A 9,840-nucleotide genomic window follows, 5' to 3' on the forward strand; every position below is an offset into this window, starting at 1 on the left:
GATTTAGCAAGCAAGGTTTAATCAGCATGACCAACAAATCATATGGATTTTCATGGGCCAGTTCAAGGCAGCAACATGGTTTTAGCAGCATGGCTTGGCAACAACAGCAGCACACAAGCAACAGCAACAACATGGTATTGAACATGTAACATAGATTTTCTAGACATGGTCAGCTTTGAACAGCAGAGCATTTGGCAAGGTTCTCACAGCAAACAGTCCACAACATACAGCATAGCAGTACAAGTGATCATGCCAATACCAATACAGCAGCAGGCATACATGTGTAGTTACCAACATCCACACCAAAACTTGGTCAGCAATTACAACGGCATAGTATTAATACTCAATTGGCATTCTAACACAAACAACAGAACATAATCCATGTAGATTTCTGAGCATGTTCATAGAGTTTCAAACAAGCAGGGCATAGCAATTGCAATGGAAATGGTTCAGACATAACAGCAGCAAGCATTAGCATAGCAAGTGATAATGGCTCATGCAATCAAAACAAACAACAGCAACCAACAAGAATCTAGAAAATGACTGAGGTTTATGTGCTTGGTTGTAGCAGCAGCAGGTCAAGCTTATGTTGTTCACCCAACAGCAAAGTTCCAACAACAAGGAAAACACAATATGGCCATGGTATTGACTCTCATACAATTAAAGCAATAGTAAACCAACACAAAACAAACATGTTCATGGGAAGCTCTGGAAATGATAGGATTGAAACAGCAGCAGAGCACTTGTAGCATCAATTAATCAATTGAAAACCAACAGAAGCGACTAATCAAGGCAATGGTAATATTCACATAGCAAGCAACCAACAGTATGCAACAATGCTTCACATGGATCTCAGGACAAATGTTCAAAGAGTTTCAAATATTGCAGCAAGGTTTTCATGTGTAGCACCAACCAATAACAAAGCAAGACATGGATCATGGGAAAATTCTGGGCATATTCATGATTCAAGCATAACAGTAGCAGGATTTAACTAGCATGGCAGCTCATGGTTTTGGAAACTGCAAGGTAATGGAAGCCAACACCAACAACCAACATTACAACAAAAGTCTGGACAGGACAGCAGCAGGGTTCAATAACAGCAATGATCATCACCTCTATGCAACTCAAAATTTCGTGGGCCCAGCAAACAAAATTGGACATGCTATCATCATCATTAAACATCAATCAACAACAGCATAAGCACCCTAATGAGATTTTCTGGACAGAGTTATGCAACAGTATTCAACATCATCATCATGAAAGACAGCATCAACAAATAATCAAGGCCATGATACCTCATCTACTAACAGCAAAACCAACATAATCAAGGGAACTTTGAGCATGGTAGGTTCATGTAACATCAAGGCAATGGTTCAAACTCACGATTCAACAACAATCAACATTCCGAACCTCATGGCAATGAGACAATAATAATCATTCAACAAAAGACAAACAAATAAACCAAACACAACCCATGTAAATGTGCTGGAAAAAACAAATAGGGTTCATTATAACAGAAGCAGATGTTCATCACATTCATGAGTTCAAAATTTCCACATGCTCAGAAATCAACCATATGCATATCACTAGCTTCATCAAACTAAATACAAGCATTATATAATATCCATTTTCTGCAATTCATCATGGTCAAACCAAATCGATGGAAAATGCATTTGGACATGTAAATGAAAGTTCAGATTTCTTGCAATATGACTAACCAAATCAAATGATGTAAAGCACACAACATTCAGCAGGGCAGGAACTATCAAAAACATATCATAACATAGCAAATAATGAAGGTCGAAACCTTACTTGGTTTTGAAGAAAAGTGAGTTACAGTGATGTTTTTGATGATCTTCCTTGATACAGATGCCCTTTAAGCTCTACAATGATGGAATCTTGAAGTAGTTTGGCTCAAAGGTGCATGGAACTTCCCAATCTTGATTTCACCATTAATGTGACTTGAAGAAAACAGAGTTGGAAGATGCAATTACAGCTGGTAAATGATGTTGCAAAAAGCTGCTAAATGTTGGTTGGATGAAGAAATAACAGGGGAATGCTCGAGTTCTATGAAGGGTTTGGCAGAAAATCTCAAAATCCCAAGATGCAAGAATGAGAGAATGTCAGTTTTTTCTGTGATGTAGGCTGTGAAAACTAGGGCTGCAATGTCAGGAAAATGCCCTTTTATATGCCTGTTTAAAGCTGGTTTAAGGAATGCTGATTTTGATTAACTTTTATGACATGATTTGTATTTTGCTAAGTATGTACCAAAGTGGATATGGGGGGTGTGTTTGCTGCTTGAGTGGGCTTGGACAGGCTGCCAAGGACCTTTGCTAATGCTGCTTGTGGTCTGCTGCAGCATGCTGTACTGGTTTTACTCTTTTGTACTTCTATTTGCAACATTGCCAAATTTGCATTTTGATTCAAAATGATGTGAAAATGGTGGTATGATGATGGTTTTGGAATTGGAACAAGTCACAAATGTGATATGGAACATTTCCCAATTGACCAAATCAAGAAAAAGTCAAAAACTCAAAAAGTCAAAGTTTGGTCAAACTTTGAATTTAAATGCAAAAGGTCCAAAAATGCCATTTTGATTGGCAAGGTTTTAGGTCATGAAATTTATATTTTTGGAAAGAGGATGAAAAATGTGGTTTGTAGGAAAAAACCCCACCAAATTTGGCCTTATGGTTTGGGAGATATGGCCCTTTGAAGTTCACAAATTGATGAAAATGATTTGATCATATCTTGACAACCACACATGGGATTTGAGAGTTCTTGGACTTTTTGAAAATGGGAGAACAAGATCTTCAACTTTCATGTTGGGCAAAAATTCATTTGAAGCTTGTATCATGATGTAAGTTGAGGATCAAGAAGTTTCTATTTTTGGCAGTTGAAATTACAGGTCCAGTTTCTATTTTGGGAATTTTTCTGATTTGCTTCAAATTCTTCCATGATGTTGATTGCCATGACATATGAGGTTTATTAGGACATGAATAAGCTCCTTCAAACCATTTCTATCCATCAAATCCAAAGAATCAACCACAGTTGACCAACTTTGACTTTCTAGGGTTTTGGACTTGACTGTGCACTTCTGATGAATTCCAAACCCCAATTCCTTGAGACTTTGACTCCAAATGATGTCTCAAGACAAATGAACTCTTGAATATTGACCATGGTGCCCAAATTCCACAAGAATGGCCACCATCCACTGCTTTGATTTGACTGTTGATTATCTAGGGTTTTGACCTGGTTGTGCATTGACTGCTGACCTCTGAGCCTTCAACCCTTGACTTGAACACTTCAAAAAGACCCCCAAGGCATGTGAACTTGTTGGACAAACCTTAGGGCTTTGATTCCCTGAGAAAACCTTTGCTTGATTGGTGGACTGATCTCCTGATCAGTTTGACCTAATTCTTGCTTGCTTGCTCTTGAGGCAACTGAGGACAATGCAAATGTTATGCAATGGATCATGATATGCTATGACCTAATATGAGATGATATGTACAATGATAGGTGCAAATTTGAGGTGCTACAATACAGAGGATCATAGAACTATGCCAAAGTACTCATCAACCCTTCATCGACCTGAGTGGTCAACAGAGGCAGAAGCTTCCCATAACGAGCTTTGAAACCCAAGGGATCTAATACATAAGATGTCAGATTCCTTAACTCTTTCACATCGGGCTGTCGAAAGCTGTACTTCTTTGTATGCCTTTTTTATCTTTCCATGTCTGAAAATTTTGCAAATAAACCCTTTTAAGTTCCTTGAAAATTTTCTCATTTTTCTGATGACATGAATGCAGATGAATGCATGAATGCATGAATGCAACAATCACACTCAAGGATCAAGCAAAGCACACCAGAAAAAGGTCATGGGAAAGCTCATAATATCTTTAATATCAATCATCCATTTTGGTGGATTATGGTTTTCACCTTATCAACACCCAAGTTCCATTGATATTAACGATACATGAACCGACTCAATCATCCTTAATATCAATCATCCATTTTGGTGGATTATGGTTTACACCTTATCAACACCCAAGTTCCATTGATATTAAGGATGTATGAACGACTCAACCATGAATCACGGGTTTGCTGAGAATCACGAGCATGGAGTCTCGGTTAAGAACCACCCAAAGGGAGTGTACTAGGGTTTAAACCTGCCGAGCATGTTCTACCAGAGGTTCCCATAGTCATCATCCCATCTTTCGGATATTATCGGAGGAACGAATACTCGTATTCCAAAAATATTCTCAAGAGAGACTCTTATAAGTGTAGTATCGCGTAACAATCGCATCAGATCTTACATCTGAACGACCTCCGCACTACGTCCTAAAAATAGGCCAAGATGGGCTTGGTAAACTAAGGTCCTTGGCTTCTAAGGCACATGATTGAAAGAATAATGCCTAACCATAAATAACTTGTGTGACATTATTAATCCAACATGACCTCCACCAAGTGAATGGACTCGCAAGTCAACTTGCTAAGGAATACTCCACACAAGTCGACGAGACTATGCCATTCTCCTATCCTAAGGTGCACTCGAGTTCGGGTACAGAACTCATCTCACAGAGATCACCAAGCAAACAACAATTGTATATCAAGCAATTCAATCATTACAATCAATACAGTAATCCCTAAATTGTACAAAAATATGTCACATAACAAATAAACAATATCATACAACAAGGGTGAAAAGTAGGCAAAACCACCAAGGACAGTATCCCCAGCAGAGTCGCCACTTTTCTGTAGCGGTGTATTTGTCACTTTATGATTTATTGATTAAATTAAAAGCAAAGCATACAAAGAATCGAGTCACCACCGCACTTTTATTTATCCAAAGGAATGGCTAAAAAGCGAACAAAAGCCTAAGAAGTTTTACACATAGAAAACCAATGAAAAGATCAGAGATCTGGGTAAGGGGTTAATTACGCAATGGGAAGGTGTTAGGCACCCAAAACGTCCTAGGTACTCCTAGGGAGCCCTTTTCACAACTTGTTGTACGAAAAGTTATTTGTTTATGAAATATTTATTGTGCAAACATGGATTGAAGGGATGAGAAAAGAATATACAAGTTATTATTTTTGTGTTTGAACGGATGAACCCGTTGCCTACGTACCTTTCCATGGAAGGTAAGGATCAAAACGCCGTAGTTCGGCTAAAAGATTTCCAAAATATGAGTGGATTGATTTTAAAACAGAAGCCCTAAGGTCTTTCGTTATCCACGGGAGAAAACTCAACCTTATACAAACAACAAGTCCACCATGTGAGAAAAGCTTCAACTTGCTAGTGAGGGGTTAACCTTATAATAAGCAAGGAAGTCTTACAATTCAATCACTAAGGACAAAAGGTGAGATTAACATCAACCAACTAGGATAAATCAAACCTATGGCTAATGTATGAAAACTTATCAAGAATGGACAAAGCCACAAAACAATTGAATGAGTGGAATTAACCAATTAGGATTATTCACAAAAATGGTCAAAGTATGATTAGAATTCAATTCAAAAGAAGTGTTATGAAAATGAAGTTTGAAAAATCAGAGGCTTAAGGCCTAGGTTTCTTATTTGAAAACAAATGAAGATGTTTGCACAATAGTTTTATTGTTTTGGATTAACATGCAAATGGAGGTTTAAAGAAACAAAAGGTGGAAGGGTGAGGAAGTAAAACTTCTTAGATGTTCACCTCTTGAAATCATATGCAGATGATTCAAGTGGTTCCTTTGGAATAAGCAACAAGCAAATAACAAATGGACAAAGTAAATGGATACCGGATGCCAATCAATGGACTTATTCCAATTTCACAAAACAAAATGGATACCGGATGCCAATCAATGGACTTATACCAATCTCCTAAAACAAAACATGGATACCATATGCCAATCAATGGACTTATACTAGTCTCACAAAACCAAAATGGATACCGGATGCCAATCAATGGACTTATACCAATCTCCTAAAACAAAATGAAACAAAGATACCAGATGCCAATCAATGGACTTATACTAGTCTCCCACCATATCATAGGAAACAACTGCCAATCTATGGACTTATACTTGCCTCCTCCATGGACAAAACAAAATGCTACAAAGCCAAGTTTATGAAAAGATATACAAGTGATGATGATAAATGCACAAAGGCACACTCAAGCAAATATGCACAGATGAAGCAAGTAAGCAACAAACAAGTCAATTAGCACACACTATATACAATCAATTAGGCTCAAGCAAGGTTAGGCCTTACAGCCAACTGGAATGGGGTAATTTGTGCTCTTAACCCTAACATTGAGAATTAGGGTGAAGCAGATGAAATGGAGATGAGGGGTGTGCCTCATAGCTCTTATCCCTGGTCAGGGAGAGCTTTAAACAATGGAAAGTGTGGGAGTTCAGAAAGTTGGAACTCTTCTCCACAAATGATAGACTCTATAAGATCTTGGGTTATTATTCACAATGCATCAACACATTGTGTGAGCAAAGTGAATGACACACTGAGTAGCAGGAGATGGATTACACATCTCTTTTATCTTCCAATTGCCTCATAAGAGGACTTTTCCTGCTTGGCACAAAAATTAAACAATCACAAGCATTGCCTCTTAAGGAGGACTTCAGACAGGTGCCTACCAATAACAGTAGGTCTTCTAGACTACATGAAGATTAGAGATTATACCTAAGTGGTTAAGCAACCAAGCAAAGCAAAGTTCACAATGAACTTAGAGCAACTTAAGTACTTGTGGAAACACTAAACAAATCAGTACAATACTCAGACAATCAGACAACAGTCAATAAGCAACAAGACAATCCCAATGTACAAAATGTGTAAGCCAAAAGAAAAACTCAAATGAGTTAGCATTAACCTACAAAACACACAAATGTTAGTAATCAAAAGCAAACATCAATGCTCAAATGATGGAGCATCACCAATTATGGAACTTGGATGTTCAACCTGAAATCAAAACTCAAACATAAGCAACAAACCACTAGGTCAAAGCCTAGGGTCAAAGATGGAGAAATTTTTTGAAACAGGAGCTGAAATTTAACATGAATTAACTTCAATCACATCTTGACACATTCCAAAACGTCTCATATCAAAATCAATCACCAAAAGCATTTCATGATCAAGTGAAGTTCAAGGCAATTTTAAAGCTCATATGTGATCAACATGAATGAAAAATTCAAATTAAAACAGAAATGATTCAAATAAATCTGGAAAAATTCAAGCACATTCAAGACATCTAACATGATCAACATACAAAAAATAAGAATAATTGGACATCATTTGGCATGGAAAACTCATCATACAAGTTGAACATCAAAAGGTGTGACACAAATTGTCACACCAACTTAGCACAAGCATAAAACAGAGATGATGCATAGGAAAAATACCAAACCAACACCAAAATGTCAAGCAATGTGTCTAGCTTCATCATGCAAAATTTCAAAGCCATTGGATAAGAAACAAGCATTTCACAAAGGTATAAGCATGGCAAGGTCAAAATAAGACACATGATCAATCCTTCTAGCACAAAAAATTATCCAGCCAAGCACAACTTGTAAAATCATGATGATAAAAAACTAGAGAGAACCAGGATCACAATGCAAAAAATCCTGGTATTTTTTGGATGAGTTTTCAAATTGATATGAATTTTCTAAGATGAGAAAACAAATTAAAAAAACATGTGAAGCATAGTATACGGAAAAGGAGGGAAAAGGAGAAAATAGCAAGGCATTTGAATATTTTGCTGCAGTCAAGAATCGAACTAGGCGCAAATTTGAATGAGAGAAGCGCCAAGGTGCAACGCACCGTTTCATTAAAACTATGTGGCAAGGTCAGCGCTCGGTCAACAATCGTGAGCCAATCAAAATGCAAGCATGGCGAATACGTGGACCAATCAGAAGCGATCCCTAGGCTAACACATGCAAACCAGAAAAAGCGTGGCCAAAGGATCAAAACCGTGGCGGAAAGATGAACTCCATCTTCTTCATCGCGCATCACATGAACAGTGTACGTGATCTTCATGCATCAAGAACATTTTCTCCAGAAATCACAATTAAGCACACTAACATGTAGGTCTTTCAACATAGATCAAAGATCACACAATAACTAAGCATGAATCAACCAAATCAAGGAGAATCGAGTAATGAAAAGATCATGCATGAAACTTTAATTCAACCTAACTCAGTCAATATTGCATGAAATTTCACGATTCAAAGCTCAGCATAACCAACACACTTAGATCTACAATAATATCATCATAGATTTTAAAATTAAGAGAATCGATTTATGACCTCTTGAAGTGCAGATTCGGATTTGACTTGATTCCAGGCTTGTGGTAGCTCCAATGTTCCTCTATGATGCTTGTATAGACGAATGAAGGAGAAATTGAAGCTTAATTGCACACGAATCCAACAGATTTGGAAAGTTCCATGGATGCTTCAAGCTTTGTATATGCTTCAATATGGCACTGTTTCCTTTGATTTCTTTTCTCATCCCCCCATTCCATTTGCTTGTAAACATCATTTGTACAAAATACATATGCAAACAAAAAAGGGCTCCCTAGGAGTACCTAGGACACTTTGGGTGCTAACACCTTCCCTATGTGTTACCTGTAATCTCTGGCATTTTATTAGTTTTGATTTGAAAACTTCTTATTTGTGGGTTTTATTTGTACTTTTTCCCTTTTCCCTTGGAAACAATAAAAGCGCGGTGGCGACTCTTGTTATTTGATGTCTAGCTTATCCATAGCTTGATGATCATGAATTTACTACTACAGAAATTAAATGGCGACTCTGGTGGGGAGTAGTCTCCAGTGGGTTTAACCTACTTTTTGTGTGTATATAATTGTGTATTTGATGTATGTATATTTCTTTGTATGATATAATCTGCTTATTGTGCTTGGTGATCTCTGAGTTGTGAGGTAAGTTCTAACCCGAACTTGAGTGCAATTAAGATAGGAGGATGGTATAATCATGTTCGACTTGTGTGGAGTAGTCCTTAACAAGTTGGCTTGAGACCCATCTTCTCAATGGAGACCCTTTTGGATTTGGAAATGTCACACAAGTATTTGTGGTTAGGCATTACTATCTCTAATTTGGGGTCCTAGAAGCTGAGGACCGTAGAACATTTACCCCCTCTTGGCCTATTTAGGACATAGTGCATAGACTGTCCAAGTGTAGACTTGATAACAATTGTTACGCGATACTACACTCAGACGAGTTTCTCTTGAGAATATTATGGGTTGATGAGTCAGTCATCCTAAGCTGTAATATCCGATAGATGGAATTAAGACTCTAGGAACTTTTTAGAACATGATCTACAGGTTGTTATCCTTAGTTCACTCCTTTAGGATGGTTCTTACCCAGAATTCATGCTCGTGACTTACAACAAACCCTTGATTCTTGGTTGATCCAATCAAGTCTCGTCAATATCAATGGAATTTGGGTGTTAATAAGGTGTAAATCATAATCCACCAAAATGGATGATTGATCTTGACAATAACTTGGTTCATCCCTTGACCTTTGTTTGTTTGCTTTGTGTGTGATCCCTTATTTGTGATTGTTGCATTCATGCATTCATGCGCATCATAACATTCATCACACAAAAATTTCAAGGAATTGAGGTATTATTTTCAAATATTTTCAGACCATGGATTGTGGATGAAGGAACACTAAGAAGTACAGTTTCAGATGTCCTGACTTGAAAGAGTTAAGGAAGTTAGTATCTTTTGTAATATATCCCTTAGACTTCAAACAAAGCCATGAGAAGCTTCTGTCCATCTTATCTGCTGATGTAGTTGAAGGACTTCTGAGCATGTTGGTGCAGTTTTATGATCCTCTCT

This window comes from Lathyrus oleraceus, chromosome 3, assembly GCF_024323335.1.
Source record: "Lathyrus oleraceus cultivar Zhongwan6 chromosome 3, CAAS_Psat_ZW6_1.0, whole genome shotgun sequence".
In the NCBI taxonomy this organism is placed as follows: Eukaryota; Viridiplantae; Streptophyta; class Magnoliopsida; order Fabales; family Fabaceae; genus Lathyrus; species Lathyrus oleraceus.